The sequence below is a fragment of the Lissotriton helveticus genome, chromosome 2_1, assembly GCF_964261635.1.
Source record: "Lissotriton helveticus chromosome 2_1, aLisHel1.1, whole genome shotgun sequence".
In the NCBI taxonomy this organism is placed as follows: domain Eukaryota; kingdom Metazoa; phylum Chordata; class Amphibia; order Caudata; family Salamandridae; genus Lissotriton; species Lissotriton helveticus.
In genome coordinates, this window is record NC_136059.1 from 1,072,611,101 (window position 1) to 1,072,636,884 (window position 25,784).

Consider the following 25,784-nt stretch of genomic DNA (forward strand, 5'->3'; position numbering starts at 1 on the left):
GCACAGGCCCTGCAGTGGCCTGAGTCATATTTGAAAGGCTACTTCGGTGGGTGGCGCAAGCGGCGCTGCAAGCCCTCTAGTAGCATTTAGTTTACAGACCCCGAGTATATGGGATACCACTGTACAAGGGACTTACAGGTAAATTTCGAATTCCAAACAGGTGTAGACTAATCTTACCATGTTTATAAGAGAGAGCACATGCACTTAAGAACTGAAAAGCAGTGGTGAAGTGCCCAGAGTCATAAAACCAACAAAACCAGGTCAGAAAAAATACAGGAGGAAGGCAAAAAGTTCTCGTATGACCCTGCAAAAAGGGCCAAATCCAAAAATCACCATGCCATCCTCATTTGGACATTTCAGAGTTATGACATGAGCAGGTGTATGATGCCATTTGGATGTGCGAAGTGGTGTTTTTTCCTGCGAATGACTGCCACAGCCTTTGGGTGTACAGATCTTGTACCAAGACATCTTCCACAGCAATATGATGGAAGTAATGAGGAATCTATTGGACTTGTTGTGTGGCATCATGTGCTCCAACAAAAAGGTCTTGTGGACCCAAACCATGCCAGACTCCCTTCACATTGGCTAAATCCTCATTGTATAGAAACTGAATGTAGCTGTTGATGTGTCTCCTCATTATAGCCCAAAGTGTTTGTGGCACATCACTGACATTTGTTTGTGACATTCACCAGATGGATTGGCATGACCCTGCGATCAGTAACTTTTGTACTGCCATGTGTCTGTTCATTGTTTTAATTGATGCAGGCTTCCTTTTGTGAGCTATGTGAAATGGCTATTGTCTGATGTATCCTCTCCTTCCATGTTGTTAAGATCAGCACCTGAAAATGTGATCAGAACAAATTTTTGAGTCACAAATGATTTGCTCTGTTTCTGACATCAAGGCCGCCTCTGACTGGAACAATGGAATAAAGATGTTATTAGACCATATACTTCTATGTATGTGTTGGTGTGACATGGTTGTGACCCTTAGTTAAATAATATTTACATGCAACATATCCACGCTTACATTTAGCTAGCTTTGGCATTTTGAAGTTTTCATGGCAGTACATAGATACATTTCTAGATGTGCAAGATACTACAACAGGCAATGAGTCTGTGACTAGTGTATTTATTGCAGTGAAGAATAATAATATAAACATTGTGCAAAACCAAACAGGAAATCCAAAAGTGAAGAAGTCAGTTATGGTGAATGAAACCATAGTTGTAGGTGCCAAATTGTTTGAAGTACAAAGTCCAAAATACTACTCTCATCAGAAAAGGAAAAGTGTCCAGAAATAGTCCACAAAGTAAATGTGTTGCACACACTGGATGAAATTAGGTATGAGGTTTCTTACTGGTGGTGGTGGAGGTCTTGCCATCTGTACCGCCTCGATTTTTGGGTGAACATCCCCACTTGCAACCTCAGGTGGGATCGGCTGCTTCTGAGGCAGGGGTGTCTTCCTTTAAGAGGGCCTCACTTCCTGTGGCTTCTGCAAATGTAGATGGGCTGGATGTAGTTGGACCACAGGAAGAGGTAGATGGTGGTGGAAAAGCACTGCAGAGTGTGGTGTTGATTTCCTGCAGCACCCCAAATGAGCTGGCTCATGTTTGGTTTGTGGGTGGCCAGCTCCTGATGCAAATCCCTCTGTAGGTGCTTCATCTCCCAGATTTCTGTTAGTGCGTGTCCCATCACGCCTTGCAACTCCTGATAGACTCCCAAAACGTGGTCGATGGTGGCCTAGGTGTGAGTGGCCCCAGTGGGGAAAAAATCCATTACAATGCAGGCACTACATCGCAATGCCTTTACAACACAACGTTTACAACGCAAGTGCCTTTACATTGCATGCCATTACAACGCATGCTATCACGATGCATTATAAGGTTAGTAATGAATATTTTTACGTTTTAGGGTGGGTATAGGTTTTGGGATAGTTGGGATTAGTAATTTCTACCCCTATTCTATCCAACACTTTCCCTACTGTTGTACTCACTGGAGTGGGAATAGTAAATGTTACCCCTATGCTATCCAACACTTTCCCTACTGCTGCACTCACTGGAGGATGAATTGTAAACTTTACCCCTATGCTATCCAATACTTATTTTTATTTATTTTTTATTATTTTATAGCACTTGTAAGGCGCACCGCTACCCACAAAGGGTTTCCCGGCGCCGGACTAGCAAAACACAAAACACAACTGGATAGAAAACAATCAAAGGCACTTATTTATCGAACAACCAGGTTTTTACACTTTTCCTAAATTTCATATAGTTTTCTTCCTTGCGAATGTGAATGGGCAATGTGTTCCAAAGAGTTGGGCCCAAATAGGAAAAGGATCTCCCACCCATTCTAGCCCGTTTAAACCTCGGCACCGCAAAATTCGCTGCTGTACATGAACGAAGGCTGCGGTTAGGGAGGTAGGGCTTAGCAAGATTTTGTAGGTACTTGGGGGCAATGCCAGCTTTGATTTTAAATAGGTAGTTCAGGGTTTTGAAACGAATCCGGTTTTCAACCTTGAGCCAATGCAGGTCCCTGAGATGTTTGGTGATCCTAGCGGATCTGGGGATTTTGCAAAGCAGTCTGGCAGCAGCGTTTTGCACCAGTTGCAGACGTCTTATTACTGCTTTGTTTGCGCCCAGGTACAAGATGTTACCGTAATCAAGCCGAGATGTCACTAAGGCATTGACTACGGTCTTCTGGGTAGTAGATGGTAACATCCAGACAATTCTGCGTAGCCATTTAAGAATGGTAAAGCATATGCCTGCCACTTTGTTGGCTTGCTGTGTCATAGATAGGCTGTCATCTATGATGACCCCAAGGTTTCTGACCTGAGAAGCTGGGGATGGAAGTTTACCTAATGATGACGGCCAATGGGGATCACTCCAGAGATCTTTACTATTCCCTAAGAGGAGAACCTCTGTTTTCTCCCCATTTAATTTAAGTTGGTTAGCCGACATCCAACTAAATATTTCATGAAGGCCTGTTTTTAATGCAGATGGAGCAGATGAGTCAGATTTAGAAAGTGAAAACAGGATTTGAGAATCATCTGCATAGGTCATTAATATGAGACCAAAGTTTTCTGCAAGGTTGGCCAGTGGTCGTAAGTACAAATTAAAGAATAAAGGGCTCAGGATCGATCCTTGTGGTACACCATGAGGAGAGTGAAATACCTCAGAGCATGCCTCCGAAGAGGTGATCTGGAAGGTACGGAGGGATAAGTATGATCTAATCCACTCCAGTGCTTTGCCTTCGACACCATTCTCCTCCAGCCTGCCCAGCAGTCTGGAGTGAGAAATAGTGTTGAAGGCCGCACTTAGATCCAACAAGACCAATGCTACCGTTTGGCCATCATCCATGAGCTCCCTAATCTTTTCTGTGACCCCGAGCAGGGCCGTCTCAGTGGAGTAACCACTCCTAAACCCAGACTGGGACGGGTGAAGAAGGTCATTATTTTCCACATAAGTTGAAAGAGCCTTATGAATGTGCCTCTCCAAAATTTTAGAAAAAGCAGGCAGTAATGAGATTGGACGATAATTGGCCAATATCATAGGATCTGCGGCCGGCTTTTTGAGCAGAGGACTAACCATAGCATGTTTCCACAGGGCAGGAACTGTGGCCTGTTCTATGGAGGCGTTCAGTATCTCTGCTATGGAAATCATGGCAGAGTCCTCTAATTGACTCATAATGCTGATAGGGATAGGGTCACGTGGGGAACCAGATTTGATAGATTTTAATAGTTCCTTCAGTTTATCCAAATTAATGGGAGGCCAGGCTTCAAGGTGACAATTTCCTCTGGGGACTTGGGGGGTGTTGTCTTGCTTGTGTGTGATCGTGCTGTCCCTGTTGATATTAGAGACGATGTTCTAAATCTTTTCGGTGAAAAAAGATGCCAAGTCCTGGCACTGTTGGGTATTGAGGGGGATAGGCTCCGCTCTTGAATTCTCACCAGCCAACTCCTTTACAGTATTAAAAAGAGTCTGGGATTTATTTACGGCTGTGTTGATAGTAGTGGTAACGGAGCATGCTTTAGCTTTCATGCATGCCGAATGATAGCTATTTCTGGCCTTTCGATAAACTTCTTTTTGATGTAGGTCATAGTTTTTACGCCACTGCCTCTCCAGGGTCTTACATGTAGATTTTTCTTTCTTAAGAGCTTCTGTGTACCAGGGGGCGGGGGGCGATGTGCTTTCCCTTTGCAACGGGATAGGGGCAGGCAGATATCCACTGCGCCATTTAACCATATTTGTGTAGCCTCTGCTATGCTTTCCATATCTCCATCTAAACATGGGTGATCTTTCCTCAGAGCATAGTTGAGATCCTCCAAGTTTAGAGTTTTCCAATTTCTCCTAAAGGTTTCTGAAGGAGTCGTGACAGGGCATTTGGTAGGTTTAAGTGAGATAGCGAAAAGTAAGAGGAAATGGTCTGACCAAAAAACAGGATTATTATTCAGCCATAAAAGTTCCCTCATGTTTGATATGATAGGGTCTAACAAGTGTCCAGCTTTATGAGTTGGACCCTTATTACGTAAGGTCATATCTAAAACCATGAAGTCATGAATTAAGTTTTTACAGGTCTTGTTGTTGTCGTCTTCTAAATGAAGATTCAAATCTCCAAGTACAGTAACGTTTTGGGCATTCAAATGTTGAGGTAAAATAAAGTTTACCAAATTGTCTGACCAAGAGGGGTTATTTGCTGGCGGTGGGTAGATCAGTAAGCCAGAAAAGGTAAAGTTAGGACTAAGGGTAATTTTAAATAATGCCGCTTCGCAGTTAGGAATGTCTGCAGGTTCAAAATTGCACACAAGATCTCTACTGTGAATAATGGCAATACCCCCTCCTGTTTGGCCTACGTGGTCCCTCCTTACAATAGCATAGCTCGGGGGGAGGGCAGTAGCAACATCTGACCTGATCCGTCATGAAGCCAAGTCTCAGTCAAGAAAATGGCGCTGGGCTTTTTTTCCATTAAAAGATGGAAAATGTCTAATTTATGTTGTGGTAGTGAGCGACAGTTTACCAAGTAAAATATAAAGTTATTAGGACTCTCTCCCTGCTGGTGAGGTTTGAGAAAAGTACCATGGGGAGTGTCAGAATAGGGCTGATAGTTAGTCAGAGAAAGGGTACATTCAGGGCATGTTTGTACTCCAGCTAATAGCGGGTTCAGTGTTATACAATTATCATGGCTGTTGGGGCGTAACGCCCTAAGTTGCGCACATGTTATCATACCTGATAATGAAGGGGCTGGGATTTGTGCCCTATGTCCCGGCCTGGCCCGGACGGGCTCAGACGGGCTGACTCTGGCTGGACTCCGGCGGAGACGAGGCGCGTCTGCAAAAACGCGTCCGCTAACGCGGAGAAGGACTGTTTCTTTTTAACACGGAGACTAGCGCGCTCTCACCGCTCTGTCCCGCCCTAAGATGGCCGCCACTAAATCCCTGGTGCTCGGTGCCTTGCCCTAAATCGGCAGGTATCGAGCGAATGTATGCTGGAGTAAATGCAGGTAATCGACGAGTGTGCTGACTGCAATTAAGTGAATTTTAAAAATACAAGTACAAGAAATTAACACAAATGCAATTTTAAAAGTTTCAGTTCGAGTAAAATCGGCTTTGATATATCCTCTAGCGAATTTAAAGCAGTAAGGTAACACACTGCCTGAGTGCTCGCTAACTCGCAAGACACTGCCTAGGGGCTCCTTTTAACACGGAGACTAGCGCGCTCTCACTGCTCTGTCCCGCCCTAAGATGGCCGCCACTAAATCCCTGGTGCTCGGTGCCTTGCCCTAAATCGGCAGGTATCGAGCGAATGTATGCTGGAGTAAATGCGGGTAATCGACGAGTGTGCTGACTGCAATTAAGTGAATTTTAAAAATACAAGTACAAGAAATTAACACAAATGCAATTTTAAAAGTTTCAGTTCGAGTAAAATCGGCTTTGATATATCCTCTAGCGAATGTAAAGCAGTAAGGTAACACACTGCCTGAGTGCTCGCTAACTCGCAAGACACTGCCTAGGGGCTCCTTTTAACACGGAGACTAGCGCGCTCTCACCGCTCTGTCCCGCCCTAAGATGGCCGCCACTAAATCCCTGGTGCTCGGTGCCTTGCCCTAAATCGGCAGGTATCGAGCGAATGTATGCTGGAGTAAATGCGGGTAATCGACGAGTGTGCTGACTGCAATTAAGTGAATTTTAAAAATACAAGTACAAGAAATTAACACAAATGCAATTTTAAAAGTTTCAGTTCGAGTAAAATCGGCTTTGATATATCCTCTAGCGAATGTAAAGCTGTAAGGTAAATCACTGCCTGAGTGCTCGCTAACTCGCAAGACACTGCCTAGGGGCTCCTTTTAACACGGAGACTAGCGCGCTCTCACCGCTCTGTCCCGCCCTAAGATGGCCGCCACTAAATCCCTGGTGCTTGGTGCCTTGCCCTAAATCGGCAGGTATCGAGCGAATGTATGCTGGAGTAAATGCGGGTAATCGACGAGTGTGCTGACTGCAATTAAGTGAATTTTAAAAATACAAGTACAAGAAATTAACACAAATGCAATTTTAAAAGTTTCAGTTCGAGTAAAATCGGCTTTGATATATCCTCTAGCGCATGTAAAGCAGTAAGGTAACACACTGCCTGAGTGCTCGCTAACTCGCAAGACACTGCCTAGGGGCTCCTTTTAACACGGAGACTAGCGCGCTCTCACCGCTCTGTCCCGCCCTAAGATGGCCGCCACTAAATCCCTGGTGCTCGGTGCCTTGCCCTAAATCGGCAGGTATCGAGCGAATGTATGCTGGAGTAAATGCGGGTAATCGACGAGTGTGCTGACTGCAATTAAGTGAATTTTAAAAATACAAGTACAAGAAATTAACACAAATGCAATTTTAAAAGTTTCAGTTCGAGTAAAATCGGCTTTGATATATCCTCTAGCGAATGTAAAGCAGTAAGGTAACACACTGCCTGAGTGCTCGCTACCCTACTGTTGCACTAAAAGTATTATGCTTTGTAATGGTATGCGTTGTATTGGAATGCGTTGTAATGGGAGTTGTAAAATCATGCAATGTAATGGTAGTTGTATTGTAAAAACAGTGATGTAAAAGCATGCATTGTAATTGTTTGCATTGTAACGTCATATATTTTCCCAGCAGCCTCACTCAGCAGGTCCACTTAAGACAAACTTAAGTTTAACTGAGACAAAATTTTTGTCGTAAAGTTAGGATTTTGTCTCAGTTAAACTTAAGTTTGTCTTAAATTTAACTTAAGACCAAAATGATTAAATGAGACAAAATCCTAACTTCAGTACTTCTGTGAATACTGAAAGTCATAAAGTTAGGATTTTGTCTCAGATTACTTTTGTGAATCGGGCCATTGAAGTTTATTCTACATAACGTGCACAATTTTGCAACCATCTCAGTTTAGTAAGAAAACGAAATACATATGTGTTTCTAATATGCAGGCACATATACTAGAGTCTGAGGGTCTGATCACGAGTTTGGCAGTCCTTCTGTTGCACTTCTACCGCTGCACTTCCAGGAAGACTGCCAAGCCTGTGGTGCTCCTGCCCACCAGATTCTGAGTTGAATCCAGGGCGAGCGGGTGGTGCTGTGGCAGTTTCACAGCCACAGCCGTTATAAGTACATGTAGTGCCCATGAGAGCCACCGTAAACAAAGCAGCAAGAATGGTCACAAGAAACACAACCATATTACACCAGCACTGCAATACTTAAAGTGGGTTCCATTCGAAGTGTGTTGTTGTTTCAAAACGACCTGCCTCTCCCATAAAGCCCTACACACTGGCAAACCAGATCACCTTGAAGCCAAACTCACAAAAGCAGGACAATCAAGAAACCTAAGAAGCTCCAATACGCTCCTTCTTATTCTCCCCAAAAGACACAAACAAAAAACCCTCTCCTGCTTTTTCTCTGGCAATGCCCCATAAATCTGGAATTCTCCCCCAGAACATATCAGAACCAACTCCTTCTTTATGAGGTTCAAGAGACAGTTAAAAGAATTTCTCCTCAATCGTCATCTCTATCCCTCTGTACAATAGCTGCTCTATGTCATCTCGTAATCCCCCACTGATGGCTTACCACGCTTGCAAGGCTTCTCACTGTTTCGATCCTCAACTCCTCAATTGAACTTCTCCGCTGTGCCTGCACTGAACTTTTCCCACTTATATCAAATTGAGAACTAGCTAGAATCTCTGTTTATTAATGTTCTATGACTGTTTATGATTCTGTTGTGTATGTTGCTGTAAAGTGCTCTGATACCCCTGGAGTGCTGTCAACGCTATATAAAACTTCTAAAATAAAAATAATAAAAAAATAGCCTCATAGGAGAGCCGTAACAAAAGACCGTAGCCGTAAGAGTGCCTGCAGCACGTTCCTGCACAGTGTGACATGCAGCATTTCATGCATGCCACACCATGCAGGAACAAGGGTACAATTTCAAGGGTGCACAACATGTGCCTCTCCGCATACACCCATCAGACCCAGACCCAGAATCAGCAGTTTAGAATCAGCCGTTTAGAATCAGCCATTTAGAACCACCAATAGAGCCATCACCCACTCGGGTGGTAGTCCTAGGCAGCAAAAAGATGTAAAGGCCCCAGCGAGCAAGAAGACCGCTCCCTGCATGTAATAGCCACTGATTGTTTTTTTTCACATAGTCCATTTTTAGGAGCTTGTTTGTGAAAAACAAAAAATAATGCTTAGAGAGTAAAAAAAGTAAATGTCAGCCACTGGGGATTCATCTCTGACAAAAGTGCATCTACGGCTTGAGGAGATCCATTTTCATCATGCACTTTCTCCACTCAAATGACTTGGAGCGCAGGCTAGACCATTCTAGACTCAGCAGCCTGTCTGGATGCCTGCCAAGATCTAATGTGATTTTTCCACACTCACATTTACACTAATGCATAGATTAAAACACAGTAGATGTGGACTTCTTAAAGCTGGATTTTTTGCCACGTTTCACAAACCTTACTAGTGTAGGTTCCATACAGCTGAGTTATCCACGAGTGACCAAGGCCTCAGCAACAAACAGCAGATTTATGCCAGAGTCTCACAACTTTGTCAGAAGAGATCTGTATACACAGAGCTGATAATCTGTAGACTAATTACAGGTTCGGTGGTACCCGTGGTGGAGGTGAGGCGGCGGTCGAGGACTGCTACACCAGTGTTCCAACTGCCATTTTATAAGGATAGCAGTCAGACTGGTTTAGGGTCCACTGCAACTGCCAGAGCAGCACGTTCCCTGGCAGTGGCGCGGCGGTCTGGGGCAGCGATATGCTTGTTGGTGCCACTGCGGAACCGCCAAGCATATTCTGAGTATCCCCACTGCCAGCCTTGTCATAGCGGTGGGCCCACCATGAAAAGGCTGTCAGTGGGGAAACAAAGGGACATATCAGTCCATGCCGTGCAGGAACTTGCTTTGGCATTCCCTTTGTGCTGCCTTTTTCATAGGCACCGCTGTGGGATTGCCAAAGGACCGCCCACCAGACCAGGATAAAAATTCCTCATCTGGTCGGAGGCTGGCAGTCAACTTTGGCTGTGAGGGAGCGGGCTGGTGGCATGCAGCCCCGCTCCTGCACTACCAAATTTGTAATCAGTCCCTAAGTCAACATGGCAAGTCTTCAACTCATACAGACCAATTGGGTCTGAATTTTAAATGAAGAGCAATCTCTCAAGAGAAACAGATGACACAGCCTCAAGCCCTGTACAGCAGCATGTTACACAAACATACATGGATTTTCTTTGGACAGCAGATATATCATTCATGTTACACATATCAAATTATTTTTTTGTTTTAAAGAGCAGAACTAGCTCTTAGGGTTTGAAGAACTTACACTCTCAGGCTACCAATAAAAGAGCTGGTATTCATATGATAAAGTTGCTACAAGATTAACACTCAAATTGCAGCGCTATCAAGCAGGGTCACACTGTTGATGACAGAGCTGTCCCTCAGGTCATCAAATTCTGTCAGTCTGAGGCCTTAGACAGCAGGGCTGCCTCACAGGTTAGATTACTACTATCACATAACTGATTAAAGATACTGAGGAGCTGGGACTTTGCTACTTGAAGCACAGTCACAGTGTTGTTTCCCCTATTTCCATAACCCCAGGCCTAAGGAACGAGGGGGAGGAACGGGAATCATCTTCAGGGAGGAATTGAACATCGCTATGTTGGACATAGATAAAATCTCCTGCGCTGAATTTCTTGGGATATCGATTAAACATGACTAAGGTCACTGCCTCACTGGCCTAATCTGCTACAGGCCACCAGGGTTCATTAATGTTACGCAACAACAGGAACTGATCACTGTCATCAACAACTTGACACTCACCCATAGCAGATTACTAGTACTGGGAGATTTTAACATATGGACCAACGGCAAACTAGACACAGCCTTCCATAACATCATACAATCCTGTGCCAACCTAGGGCTAAAACAATGGGTAACTACTCCTACACATAGGGAAGGAAACATTCTAGATCTAATCTTCGCTGTAGAAGATCTTATAGCCATGGGAAAAATCCAACCAGTGGGATGGTCAGATCACCATCTTATAACATTTGATATCCACACTCTGGTTAACATAGGACCGGCAAACACACAGGTCAGAACCTTTATTAGCCGCGACTGGAAAGGATTACTAAAAAGGAAAGGGGAAAAGGAGACTGGCCTCTTTCAGCTTCAGACCCTGTTTAAACCAGAGAACGATATTACCGCTAATTATCGCTCACTCTGTGATCATGTAACCAGGAAACTTGACCACATGGCATCGCTGAAAGTAATCAGGAAAAGAGGCAACCCTTCCGCGCCCTGGTATACGGAAACACTGAAAGACCTGAAAAATGCTTGTAAAAAGGCGGAAAGGCAATGGAGAAAAGATTACACAGAACAGAATAGACTACTCTGGAGGCTGACTATAACTAAGTACAAGAAAGAGATTGCCAAAGCAGAACACTTTGCAGCCATTATCCTACAAAGCTCTAATAAATCATGTGATATTTTTAAAATTATAAAAGATTTGTCCCACCCTGAGTGCACCAATAGCAATATCAAACCTTCACAGGAACTATGTGATGGTTTGGCCTCCTTCTTTCAGGAAAAAATTACCAAACTAATAGAGAGTATGGAGGATGCCCCCACGTCCCTAGCGCAGCATAAGAGCAGCATGGAGAACGGGAAGAAGAGTGAAGGAATGGATGGACACCTAATGCCAAGGGCTATTTTGGACAAATTCGATACTCCCGCAGAACAAGAGTTCGCGCAAATAGCCCTTGACATAACATCTGGATCCCCACTGGATCCTCTACCCCACAAAGTAGTAAAGGAATTTGGGGCTGAATTCTTTCCTGTACTCCGTCAGTTATGCAATCAATCCCTCGTTGTGCCGAGAGAATGGAAACAGGCAGTTGTCACACCCCTGCTAAAGAAATCGAATTTGGACCCCAGTTGCCATAAGAATTATAGACCCATCTCGCTCCTGCCGTATCCAATTAAGATCATGGAACGGCTGGTCAGTAGGTCGCTGTCCCTCTTCCTGGAAACAAATAACATCCTTGAAGAGGAGCAATTTGGGTTTAGACCAGCCCATGGGACCGAGTCAGCTTTGTTGATGGTCCTGGATGACCTGAGAATGAGGGCGGACAGGGGAGAATCAGCAATTCTAATCCTGCTGGACCTGTCCGCCGCGTTCGACAAGGTGAGTCATGACATCCTGCTGACAAGGCTGAAAACCTGTGGAGTGGAGGGAGCGGCGCTTGACTGGCTTTGCTCTTACCTGACAGACAGATGGCAGGCACTGGCACTCCCTCCATACCAGTCTGAGTTTGCTACGGTCCCACATGGGGTCCCACAGGGGTCTGCGATCAGTACGATCCTTTTTAACGTATATATGCAACCCCTGATGGGCATCATCAAGGCTCACGGCATTAGTGTGATCAACTGTGCGGATGACACGCAGCTGATGATCTCTCTTGATGGTGCCCATGCAGAATCACTCGAGACCTTCCACACCTGCATGCTGGAAATGGCAACCTGGCTAAAAAGTAACTCGCTACAGTTTAACAGCAGCAAAACCGAGATAATGCAATGCAAAGTGGGAAGAATTGCCAGAAACCTGCCTGCTGACTTTTGGCCTCTAGACTCAGGCGAGCCACTGACACCAGTAAAAACGGTGCGGAATTTGGGGGTCAGCCTTAATGACAACCTGAATCTAGAGACCAACGTCAACAAACAGGTGAGCAGCTGCTTCGCCCTAAAGCAGGGCCTCCGAAAGCTGCTGCCTCTCCTTCCAGCACAGACCAGAGCAACCATAGTCAGGAGCACTATTCTTAGCCGCCTGGATTACTGTAACACCCTGCTACTGGAATCTCCTGCATGTTTGATTTCCAGACTCCAGAGTATCCAGGCAGCAGCAGCGAAAATGGCACTCTCTTGAGGACGACGGTCCTCCACCACTCTGGCACTGGCCGAGCTACACTGGCTGCCCGTGCATCAGAGGATCCTGTTAAAATCTCTATGCACTGTTTTCAAGGCAGCACACGGTTTGGGTCCCAAACCTCTACAGAACAAATTCAAATGGTATGAGCCCACACGGACCCTCCGCTCCTCATCCACTAATCTCATTAGTGTACCCAGGATCAGGAAAGCTACTCACGGTGGCAGAGCCTTTAGCATAGCTGCGGCCCATCTCTGGAATAGCCTCCCTATTGCAATTAGGAAAACAAACAAACTGATGCTTTTCCGCAAAAGGATAAAGACTTGGCTCTTCCCCAAAATCTAATTGCCCAAGAACAAATTGCTCACTCCACTCATCCTGCCCTATGATGCTCAGTTCTTAGTCGCACTTTCACAGCGCCAGGATGCCCGTAGGGTTGCAGCGCGCTTTAGAAATGACATAAATAAATAAATAAAATATTTCTACTACCTCAATTTATTTCTTTGAAGTCACAGAAGTAAAATCCTCAGGCCTCCCAAAGCAATATATCTTTTCTGTTACACAGACCTCTAGTGTTAGCATTAGATAGCATAGTTATACTTCATGTTTCCCAAGCCTTACAAGCCACGCCCTCTCATGATAAAGATAGTCATCAATTAAGATGAATGTAGTTGCATTGTCGCTAGACAGCAGAGCTATATTGTGGTTTACAGAGATTTGACAGGTCTTTGCTTTAGACTGCAGTTTTATCCTTCAAGCTATGCAATAGTTTCTGGTTCAGGCCTCAAATAGAAAATCTATCCCTCCTGTGACCCCAAGGTTCAGACCTCAGAATGTAGAATAATTTCAGAGGCTCATGCCTAAACGCTAAAGATATCTCTCAGAGTGCATGGGTCTCAGAATTAGTAGGGGAGAAGATGTGGTATAAGAACCTCAGCTGCTGATCTTAGAACTGGGAACCGCGTTCGAGTCAGGGCCTTGGGTCTACATCGTGTGATTCTGGGCAAATTACTTATCTTTCCTGGGTCCTAAAATGAAAAGTGTAACGTAATCGGGTCTTCAGGTAACCTACTCTAATGTCTTTCAGCCAAGTCCGCGCTATATAAAAATACAAAAAAAGCTAACCAAAACAGTGGTGCCCATAGACAGAAGAGCTGGGACCTTGTCATTTAAAGTATAGAGATTGTGTCATCTTCTCACTTTCCTTCCTGCCTATTTTTCTGATATAGGTGCGTTTTTTATAAAACACAAAATAATATAATCATAATAAATGTGCAGTATTAACGTGCAGGCTTTAATGAAAATAACATGTGTTTAAAAATAGGAAATGTTGCAGTATGCAGTTAATTTTACCTGAACTAGGCAACAATTGGTTAAAGAAACACAGTTTGACAAGCTGATTTACTTGAATATTGCTGAAATGCACATGAAAGGTTCATTCTTGACCTTTCCATGTTTTTTAATAAATAATAAGTTGCATAAATATTTTCATTTAAAGCTTTGCAGAATGTTTCTACTTACATAGAAACAACTGTTAAAACATGATTAGAAATTGTCGCTTAATGGAGTAATTAAAAAAACATATTAAGAATGCAGCATTAAAATTTGAACTCGACTTTTTTAACTTACTTGTTTTTTTTAATGACTGGATTTATACTTAGGGCCTGATTAGGAGATTGGTGGTCTGACTGCCAGACTATAGTTGCAGAAGTCGGGACAAAGCAGCAAAGCCTGCGGCATCCCAACTGCCTCATTACGATCTCACTGCCAGGCAGATTGTGTTACAGGGGTGGTGCCATTGCGCTAGCCTGCTTCGGCTCATAGAAAGAGCCTGAATCACATGCCGCCACACTGCAACGCCAATTACACATTGGGTGCACTACTGTGTTCCATGCACCATGTTGTGCATGGCCGCCAGTGCATGAATGACAGTGGAAACAGAGGGGGGCACAGCATGTGCCTCCATGCACAGTCCCCAATGGTCAAAATCACCTTAGGGCCCTGTTTGGGGCCTCTTTCCTGCCTTTCCACCGAACTTTTCATGGCGGGGTCACCGTTGTTGAAAAGGTCGGCGGAAAGGCAGGTTATGATCAGCACAACCGTGCTGGCATCGGCTACACTGCCATAGAGCGCCACCTTTCTCACCGCCACTGGATCCAAGATTCTGGCAGTTGCAGTGGTGTTGTTGTGGTTCGACCACCCTCCACGTAAATGAGCAGTTGGACTTAAGAGGAGGCGGTAGTCGAACTGCTAATGATGATTCGGCAGTCTCAAGACTACCATGCTCTTAATCAGTTCCTAAATATTATCTTTCAATACTACAGATGTTTTGAATTCTACATAGATCATTGGCAATGAAACTACAATTTGATATTCACAAGGCTAGACAAGTAGTTTAATATGTGGGAAAGTAGTCTTGAATGAGAATATGTTCTGCATGAACATTTAAGTTCCAAAGCTAGCATTGCTGCCCGTAGACCATCGCATTTTCAGGAGAAGAAGAGGAGTGATCCTGTTTCCAGGAGAACACGGAAAGCTAATTGGCTGACTGGAGAAGTAGAAGCAACATCTTGCAAGCTTCAGAATGTGTTGTCTATAATAGTGTGTGTTCCTAGAGTAGGTTATCATTATTATGCCACTTGTCTTTATGACTTTCCTAGACCTAATTTACAGACCCTTTCTACCCTGCCGTATTCCACGTTGCACTGAGACTCAACTGAGGTTTCTAAACCTCGCTTTATGGGAAGTTCTGTTTTGATTGTTTTTTGTTTATTTTGAACTGCTCTATATGCTGAAGCGATGTGCTTTCTCTCATATTTTGAACTAGGCCCGTTTATGGGTTCTTACTGACAGCTATTTTCCCCCGATTCCTAGAATAGGGCTTCTTTCTTTAATGGAACATTCTGAATGCATTTGTATCACAAACAATTATTGCTAACTGATTTATAAGATTTCAATGACTAGAATTGTGAACTCACTTGTGATCTGATAAAGATGACTTACTAAAATATTTAAAATAAAAGCTTTCATATCATACAAACTATAATTATTGACTGAACTTCGAATAAAATTTGGGATTTTAATTACTGTGATGTGCATCTCCTGATCTTCTCTAAAATAATGGCAAAGGTCTGTCGACCTGAGAGAGAATCGGCAGGAATCAGTCCGTCTAATGGTAAACTGAGTTTTTATTTAAACTGATTCACGCTCCAGCACTGATGAATGATGCATCATTGAATTCTAGTATTTCAATGTTACATTAGTTTTTCTTGAATTATATTTAACTGTGCTTCACATCTGCTTCTTACTTAATGCACCAACATTAGGTTTTTAGGCAAATCGTTTACAATATGTTATCTTTCTCATGTCTTTATCTTTCCCGTTATCTTTCTCTCTCTTTCTTTGTCTTTTCCTCGCACATTCCTACCCTTTCACTCATTATCACTAATAGCTGAACCGTGCTGTGCATTGGGGGTTTCTTTGCAACTGGAAATGCCATAGACTGCACCCGCAATAATCCACTGACTTTATTTAAAAATTTTTTTTTTTTTTATTGGGATAGTGGAACAGGAAGGACATAGAAAATTCATACAAAATTACAGAATATGAACATGATCATAGCTCTTTCTTTAAAGTTAATATAGTTTACACTTGATCTGAAGTCAAACCATTCACATTGACATTGGGGGGGATAGAAAGTTACAGGATAGATCATATTCTAGCCGCCCTCCAATTAGTGACCGGGGCCCATAGTCGTTCCCCCATCTCGCATTTCCTTATTCCTTTCAATTCATAAAGGCAAGACACAATATTGTGAATCCCCAAAAATCTGGAGAGCCACATCTGAAAGGACGCGGCAATCACATCCCTCCAGCCTGCGGAAATCAGGATTCGAAGTACTGCGACTGATATAAACACTAAAGCCTCTTCATCCTTCCCCAGGCTCAATTTTGCATCAGTATCAAACAATATCAATGTCGGGGATAGGTCTATAACATGGCCTAGCAACCCCTCCCAAAATTTCATTATCTCGCTTTTGATGGAGTCAAGCCGATTGCAAAGAAAAAACATATGTAGTAAGTCTGCTTGACCATCTTTACATAGGGGGCAGCTGTCATTTTCACTCAATCCCCAAGCATATAACTTAGCTGGTGTATGGTACAGGTTAAATATAGTTTTGTAATGTTGCGCCCGGAGATTGGAGGCTCTGAATACCCGTTTATTCAATAGAAGAGCGAGGTCCAGATCCACTTCAGGGTCCCCCAGTTTTGCAGCCCAGTAAGATTCAATCTTCTCTATATCATCCTGAATTCTCTCCACAAGACAATTATAAACAATCTTGATCTTCTTGCAGCCTCTTGCTAATATCTTAACAAAAGAGAAATCCACTGTGGAGGAAATCCTAGCTCTTATAGCCCCTATAGTGCGAGCCAATTGGCCGTATAAAAGCCAATGACTCCCTCGGATGCCATATCTATCCTGCAATATCTCAAACCCCAAAATCTTATCACCATCCAAGATATCTCCCAGGGTAATAATTCCCATTCTCTTCCATGTCAGCAGATTTCTATCCTCTTTCAACTGAGGAAAGATACTAGAATTATATAAATGTAAATAAGGATTTAATCTTGGGACATTACAGAATTTCAGAAAGATTTTCCAGGCCTTCCATGCACCAAACAGTGTCTTTAGGCGTGCTTTTTTATAAAACCTACGTTCTATTCCACACAGCAGCAATCCAGGTGCCTTGTCACCCAAAAACATCCTAAAAATTGGAGGTGGATTCTGGCCGTGTACAGGATCAGTCCTTAAATTAGCATCAGGCTGAACTAGAATAGACATTTGTAACAGGAGGCATGACCAATGATATAACCTTAAGTTCGGGAGAGCCATCCCTCCCCTTTCCTGAGGAAGCGACATAAGATTAGTGGAGCGCCTGATCCTGCCATATTGCCAAACAAATCTAATAAAGATTGACTCCAAATTTTTTATTATTTTATCATCTATTAATAATGGAATAGCCCTAAACAGGTACAGCACTCTCGGAAACATTAACATTTTTAATGCATTTACCCTTCCAATCAAGGAAAGATGCAGCACATCAATTCTCTTTAATTCTTTTTCAATAGACTTTATAAGAGGGAGATAATTCTCCTCAACTATTTTTTCCACCGATGCATTGATCTTAACTCCTAGGTATGTTGCAGAATCCACAAATCGGTGATCAGATTTATTAATGCTCTTGGAGCATTTGATCTGCGTTTTGGTCTCATTTAATAAATATCCGGACTCTAATCCAAAGACTTTTGCCATCTGCCCCAAGATAGGTAGAGCCTGTTGTGGATTGGTGGTAATCACAGCTAGATCATCAGCGTACGCCAAGATTTTATTGGAATAGCCATTACAGATCACCGGTGTTATCCCAGGGCAGGCTAATATCTCCTGGATAAGAGGGTCAATATACAGGGCAAAGAGAATCGGGGAACAGGGGCAGCCCTGACGCGTCCCTCTCTTGATGTTTATTACCCCCTATTTCTCACCCATTACCGTAACTCTAGCTAGCGGGTCAACATACATTGCCCTAAGGGCTCCAATGATTTTAGAACCAAAACCTCTACCTACCAGGACATCCCAAAGAAAGCTCCAGGCTACGCGGTCGAAAACTTTCTCTGCGTCGAGCAGGATCATGGCGATCTCCCCCCCCGGCTGAAGCCTGGGCATCAAACAAACTTATTGCTCTAGTTATGTGGTCAGTTGTACCCCGACCGGGGATGAACCCATGCTGCCACGGGGAGACAAGACCGCCTATGACCCCGCTCAACCGTTTAGCCAAAATTTTAGAGTATAATTTAATATCGGAGTTTATTAATGTTATAGGGCGGTAAGATCCTGGTTTTTCCATCGGCTTCCCCTTCTTATTAAAGATTATGATGTTTGTTTCTCTCCAGGAATCCGGGACCACCCCTGAATACAGAATCCCGTTAAATAGATCCAACAAAAGTGGTGCAATTTCGGCTTCAATAGTTTTGTAAACTTCCAGGGGGAGCCCATCTGGGCCTGAAGCCTTTCCAGGGGCTAATTCCCGCAATGCTGCTGTGACTTCATTCAGTGTAATGTCCTTATCTAATTCCTCCTTGCTTTTTCCTTCCAATCGAGGGCCCTTATCATAACAATCCTCCCTCAAATTTCAACCAGGTACTTGGTATTCATAAAGCCTCTGATAGAAGTTCTCAAAAATCCTGAGAATATCTTTCACTTCGGTGTATTCTATTCCATCTTCTTCAATGCGGGTTATAACATTCTTAGCCTTTGCCTACCTTAACCGGAGGACAAGAGCTCTCCCTGCCTGCTCCCCGGTTTCATATCTTTTGGCCCTAGAAGACTGAAACTCCCCTATAGCCTTCTGTGTGACTTCCTTTTGCAGAGCTGCTTTCACTACTACAAGTACATTTAGGCTCTCAGTACTGTCCCCTCCCGTGGCTATATCCCTTACATGCTGTTCTTCCGCGCTCCCAGGTTTCAGCATTAAAGTGTCCACCTGACCCCTGTCTTCCCTTCTAAGCCTTGCAGAACAGCTGATGGTCTCCCCCCTTAGAGCCGCCTTGAATGTTTACTATACCATGTTTCAAGAGGAACTGTATCTGTTTGCGGAAAAAAACTCAGTCTCCCATTTTTTAAGGTGGTCGGTAAACCTTCTATCAGCTAGGAGTTTTTTTTCAAAAGACCAGGGATTTCTTTTCCTTTCCAAACAAACCACATCATAAGATAATAATAACGGGTTATGGTCAGAAACTAACCTCTGGAGTTTGATAATACCAACTTTTGATAGCTCGGATGAAGAAATAAGGAAATAATCCAGTTTTGTATATCTCTGGGCAGGGTTGGAAAAATAAGTATAGCCATCTTTCAGAGATTGTTTGACCGCTCAAATTTCCTGTAATTCATAAGAGCCAATAAGGGCCTCTACTGACCTAAAAACCTTTGGTTTACGGCCTGCATATGCTGTTAAATTACCCCAATCAGCCCAAACATTGAAATCGCCCACTACAATTACAGGAGTGGGCCACCCAACTAATTCAACTTCAAGGAAATCGAACATCTCAGGTTCGTCCTGGTTTGAGCTATAGATTACACAAAGTGTAAAACCCAGTTCCAATTCTGCTACTACCCATCTGCCATTACAATCTGCTTTTACTTTCTTAGCCTTTCCCAGAGATGTTCGAATCAGGATTGCGACTCCCCGGATTGTAGAAGTCTGTGTCGAGCATGCGACTAGTTCAAAACCACTAAGAAAAATTTGCTGGTGGCGCTTAGCCCAGGGGAGATGAGTCTCCTGAATACACAAAATGTCAATTCTCTCATGTTTTACCAAATATGCCAATCTCTGCCTCTTTTTCCAGTCGTTCAGGCCCCTCACATTAATAGTACAGATTCTAATGTTTGCCATTCAGTTGAGCTAAAATTCCCAAAAATAAATCCTTAATCAAGTTGTTTGTCATCATGCAACTACCTTGTCCTACACTGTACCACTTCCCTTTTTCCCCCTTTTTCCCCCACCCCACACCCCAAACACCACCCTCACCGTGCCCCCACCCCCTACCCCCCTCCACTCCAGAAACCGCTCTGCCCCCCCACACTCCCTACTCTGCGAGGTGCTCACACCACGTCAGTGCGAGTGATGGAGTGCGGTGACAGCAGTGAGGACAGATTTATACTTATCTGTTTTCCATGTCTAATTTAGAGCCCCCAAAAACCCTGAAGAAAAAACAAAAAAAAAACAATAACACAAAAAATATAAATGTCAGACATTGTCCTGGAGTTACCCTGCCGCCTCTTAATTTTCGTGAATCTCACCCAGCCATTGAGAAAGCCTAACTAAACACAGAGAGAGTCTAGGTATTCTTTCGCCTTAATCTCTGAAGAGAAGAACAGGGTCTTCCCATTATTAATTATTTTCAACTGAGCCGGGTTTATCAAGAAGGCCGGCAAGTTTTTGTCCTGAAAGGGCTTCATCATTCCTCTCAGCCGCCACCGTCTCTCAACTGTAGTGTGGCAAAAGTCTGGCCTTACGAAAAATGAAATTTCTTCAACGTTCCGCTTTGCATTTGCCCTTGCTAGATCCGATATGGCTTGCCTCAAAAATAAGTTTCCCAAAAAAATCAGGACTGCCCTTGGCTTATCCCCCTCCTTAGTGTTCCTTCTCATTTTGTAGGGAGTACGATGGACCCTTTGCACCTCAGTAGACAAGTTCCAATCACTAAATTCAGGAAAGGCCTGCCCAAAAAGTTTTATGATGAATGCCCTGATGTCGGACCCTTCGGCCCCCTTGGGAATTCCCAGTACTCGCAGGTTGTTCCTGCGTAGCCAGTTTTCCATTTCCTCGAGCTTCCAGTGTATGTCAATCAGTTGCGCGTTTTGTGAGTGGGCATTAGAAACAGCCTCAGCAACATCAGTTTCTGTTGAACCAATCCTGTCCTCGAGATTCACCACTCTGTCGCTGGTATTGGTGCAAGCCTTTGACAACTTCCTGACTACGCCCTGCATCTTTTTCATAGCTATGTGGGCTTTTTGATTGTCTTTGCGGGTTTCTTCTCTATGGGCTATAATTTCCTGATGTATTGACTCTAAAAGCGACATCTGGGCAGACTCCAGCCCTGGGCTGCCCTGTGAAGGCAAATCAGAGGGGTGATCCCAACTTAATACCCGCTGGGCTGCTGACGGGCCCTTGTTTGTTACTCCAGATGCTTTTAAGGCAGTGGCTGGTTGATCCATCTCGGGGTCGCTCTCGGAGTCTAAATAAGAAGAACATACTTCCTCCTCCTCCTCTGACCACTCTAAGCCATCTGAAGCAGAGAAGAAAGCCTCGCTTGGGACACTCTCTTTCCCATCCCCGGTTCCATCCACAGTTCCAACTCCACTAGGAGTCAGGTCATTGCCCTTTACATCGCCCTCCTCTTCTGCCTTCTTTGAAATTTCCGGATCTATAGCTCCCGGGGCCACCCCTGAACTGGTATCTAAGGTTGTAATTTCCAATTCTTGGGAGCTGTCTGCTTGCGGACCAACAGTTATAGGGTCAACAATACTCTTGGGAAGCGTATCCACATTATTTGGGGTTACCCCAACTGCTCCTGTGACTCTGCAGATCCCACAATTGCCGATTGCTGCCTCCTCCTCCACTTGTAAGTCGTCTCCCCGTGGCGCTGTATCTGACATTGGGTGGGATGCCAAAGAAATAGGGGGGCTGCTGCTGTCAGCGCTACCAGCATGGGATTCCTGCTCTGCTTCCATCTCCGCAGCAGCCTTCCCTGGGGCGCTACCTGCTATCTTTGGAGCGTCCTCAGCCCCCCTCTCCTTACCGGATTTAGCGAACAGGTCGGCGATAGATACTGTCGCTAGTTCGGTCCGGGCTCCGGTCTGCTGCAGTTGTTTTTTTTTGGTGCGCTCCTCGGCTGGGGGTGTATGTGCCCCAACGAGCTCCTCTATGCCTTCTTCGCACTGCTTCCTTCTCCCCATCACAGCTTTGCTCGCTGAATTTACTTTAGGGGCCATAACGCTAAACGATGCAGAGCTCCTCCACAAGGGCTGAATCTGCTCACCCGGAAGCCGCTTCTTGCAAACCCTTACGCCGGGATGAAAACCAAAGCTCTGGACAGCCTCCGACCTCCTCAGCCGAGTACACTGCCGGGCCTTGCTCCACCCTCCCACCGAGTCTCGTCGTCTCCACCTGGGCAAGAGGAGGGTCAGAGCTCCCGCTAAGTCCCGCAGCAGCTGATTAGCAGAACCACGGCAGGAAAGCACTGTTTGCACCGTTTGCAAGCTTCGCGAAAAACTCAGTTTTGCTCCGTTAAGTTACTTCGCAAAGCTCTCCATTTTAGGCTCTATGAAATGCGGCAACAGGGCGGGCGTCCAAGACCATGTCTGACGCTTCAGGGCTCCGGTCCGAGAGTCCTCACTGCTCTTCCGCTCCAGCCGCAACTAAGCGGCCGCCATCTTGCCTCCAATAATCCACTGACTTTCTGAGTGATGAAAGCACTGCTTAATTTGAGCTGGGGGCTGCCTGTTGGCGCTACTGGCACTCATTTTTGAGGACCAGCACTTACTTTTCCTCATCTGGCAGTAGCACTCATTATTTTACAAATTAAGCACTGGATGCATGGTTTGTGTTCATTTGTACCAATTAGGTGAACAGTAGTACCCATTCAATTACTTGAATTTCCCACCGTGAATCAACAGGACCCACAAACTCAAAAAAACATTCACCACAGGTCCAGTACAGACATACCTATCGCATACCTAGTGACACTCAAAACTGTATCATGCTTGGCAGCAAGGCTAGCAAATTCTTTAAGAAGATATGATGACATAAACCACACATTCTCCAAAGCGGCTTAAATCGAACTCAAATTATCCAGGCTATTTTGTTAACTAGCCACTTTTGAACTAAATGACGTTCTAGCAGCACACATGATCGGATAGCTTTGTTGCTTACCCTTAGACATGAATTTTTATATGCAATGTATTCCCCTACCATATCTCTATGTAATCTAGTTTTATTATTTTCGAGGTTCATTAGAAAGTGCTATAACACCTACATTGTAAACAGGAGTGTGGCTACCATTGGTGCAGCAGGTGCAGCAGCACTGGGAACAGAACCCTGAGGGGCCCACTGAATCCTGACAATTGCTGTCTTGTACTATCCCAACGTTAGTCAAAGGGGGCAGTTCTTTTGCTTGCATTGGGCCTATTGCATCCTGGCTATGTTAGTGAATGTCAAGGTACACTAAATAAGTATTCAGATAGAACAAATGTATCGCAATAAATCAGACTATTAGTTATTGATACATACATAAATATGTACAAACGTCTTTCATGCGTTTATTACGAATGCCATGTAAATCTGGTGCCAGACTAACGCGGTGGTTGCTGTGAAAGTGTGAATATGGCACCAAAGGTGCCATTTGTGCTCTTTTCATTGGCTGAAGCCACTGAATAGTATCAGGCTTCTGTGCATTGAAAGCTGTGTTTAAACTGAAGTTCTTCCTATTAGATCCTAAGCTCAACAGTTAACATCAGTGTCTTCAAGTGTGGGTAAAAAAAAGCCCGCCCATCTAGTCAGGGAACTGTTTGTTTCAGATGAACAGTTAGGGCTAGATTACTTGGTAGTCCTCCTGTAGGACCGTCACTGTTGCACTCCCAGGAGGACCACTAAGCCAGTGGTGCACCCACCTGCCGGATTCAGAGTCGAATCCAGGGCGGGTGGGCAGTGGAGCGGAGGTGTCACAGTGGCGGTCTGTGACATGCACCATGTTGTGTATACCACTCCAGTGCAGGAACAAAGGTACAATTATAGGGGGTCACAACACACACCCCCAAGGGCAAAATTCACCTGGGCATGTCCACCACCCATATCATGGTGGGATCACTGCCATGAAATGGGCAGTGGAAATGCAACTTAGAATATGCTCGGTGGTGCCGGCATCGGCCTTGTCATCACATTCATGTCCCTTTCAACATTGCAACCAACATGGGATCCTGGTTCCCAGCGAAGGTGGTGATCCTCTGAATACAACAGGTGGATCCGCAGGAGTGCCAGTGGTCAAACCGCCACCGTGAGTACAACGGTCTGAGGACGGCGGCACTCACAATAAGCCCCATTTTTCTGAACCTTCCAGAATGTCTATAGAAAACATAACATATTCACAAGGTTTGCACATTTCATTTCAGTATATCCAAGTGAAAATTGGGACTCGTGTCAGTTTATGCATCACTTATCTTTGTTTAACTTTTTTACATTGATTCTGCAGAAGATATTCTTCACGGAAATCAGGTAAACAAAATTTCCAACCGTGCCCTGTGTTTTTCTTCACAGGGAAAACAGATCAGAAAGAAGGAGGAAATGTGAATCACACTTCTGGAGTTTTTTCTATCATGAGAAGGTCCCACTACAGCGTAAATGATGTCGCTATCTTAAGAAAAAAACTTTTCACAAGGAAAGGCAAATTGAAAAACTGGAAACAACTGAAAGCTCAAAAATTGGCAAAAAATTTTTGGGTAAAAAGTGAACTTTGCTCAATACAAGAATTTTGTCTCAGTTAATTTTTTACAGACTAAAAATCCGAATTTAACCACTTTGTACATCATCAGTCTAGCCGCATGCTGTCTGGTGTCGTCTTAATTCATTGTGTCGCTTTCTTCATACAAAGGTCGATTATTTGATTTCAAGCCCCAGCTCTGTCACTTCTTTTCTACAAAATCAAGGTCTTTTTGCGTTGAAATGCACGGCTTTTCATCATCGCATTTCTTAATGGTTTCTCTGCATTACATCTTAGGAAAGACTTTTTTGTTCTGTGGTCAGCTTTTATGTTTGCAAGCTCCTGAAATGGAAATGGTGGCGATACCGACTCATGCTAGCATCCTTTCAAGGTCAGTAAATACAGTGCTGTTGAATTGAATAATAGTAATATCTGTTATTTTCACTGCTAGGAAATGGCAAAAGTGCTACATGAAGCGATGTATAATACTAATGTGTAATTTTCAATGCGATGCTGTTCTTCCCGAATAACGATCCCTCTGCATTTATCAGAGGCAATACCACTAGCGAATCTGGTTTAAAATGGCTGTCTTATGTATATAAACCATGGAGTTTACTGAGTTTACTGTGACCAGAATCCATAACACCAGAAAGTTGTCAAGGTTAAGGGTCAAATTTGTGCTAAAACTAGGGCCCAGATTTAAAAACAATCCTCTGAGGCTTTTTCCTCTTTGTACGTGTGCTACACAACGCAACACACTTAGAAAGAGTAAGAAATAAGGAAAAAAACATATTTCTCCTCATTATGCCTCCCCTGGTAAGGTGTAGCATTTTGACACATTCCCAGGTCTACCACTCATGGTAAATTTGGTAATGCACCAACATCCATGGGTGGGTGCGTGAGAACACCCACTCTTCACCCATAAGTGAATAATAGAAAGGAAAAGGGACACCCCTTTCAAGCCCATTGTTGGAGCCCTATTAATGTAGATTGACTTCCAATAATCCAACAAATGGATTTACTGGGGCAAAATAAAGTCTTGAAGAATATGTAAGAAGAGTTTCGGGATCTTGGTCTGAGGCAAGAGGCCCCAGATATGTACAACAAAAGGTTTCCTAGCATTCAGCAGAAACATTAAAATATAACTCTTTCTCATGTGCTATTTTAATCATACGTTTCATTGACAATGTTTTCTTTATTTGGGATGGACCTAGTGAGCTCCTGGCAGATTTTCGGCCTGGTTGAATTTAGGGGACGGAAATCTTAAATCCACTGCGCATCAGAGTCACAAAAGTGTCGGCTATTTGGACATTACTATTAAG